The sequence below is a fragment of the Protobothrops mucrosquamatus genome, unplaced genomic scaffold (genome assembly GCF_001527695.2).
Source record: "Protobothrops mucrosquamatus isolate PMUCROS unplaced genomic scaffold, P.Mucros_1.0 scaffold_125, whole genome shotgun sequence".
Taxonomy (NCBI): Eukaryota; Metazoa; Chordata; class Lepidosauria; order Squamata; family Viperidae; genus Protobothrops; species Protobothrops mucrosquamatus.
This window is the reverse complement of record NW_015386201.1, coordinates 2,191,181-2,191,525: the sequence shown is the minus strand read 5'-3', so window position 1 is coordinate 2,191,525 and position 345 is coordinate 2,191,181.

Below are 345 nucleotides of genomic sequence, written 5' to 3'. Positions count from 1 at the left end.
TCAGAAATATAAATTACAAGCTTTGCAGATGATTTGGCTTTTATCTTGGAGGAGCCTTTGGAAACAGCCACTAAATTATTGCAGAAAATAGAGGAATTTGGAGAAGTGGCTGGGTTGAAAATAAATAGGGAAAAGACTAAAGTACTTACAAGAAATTTAACAGAAAAACAGAAAGCTCAATTTGTGGAAAAAACAAATCTCCAGATAGTTAAAAAAGTTAAATATTTAGGTATTTATTTAACATCAAAATGTATAACAATAAAAGAAGATAACTATGGAAGATTATTGAATCAAATAAAAATGGATTTGGAGAAGTGGAAAAATTTTCAATTATCATTACTAGGA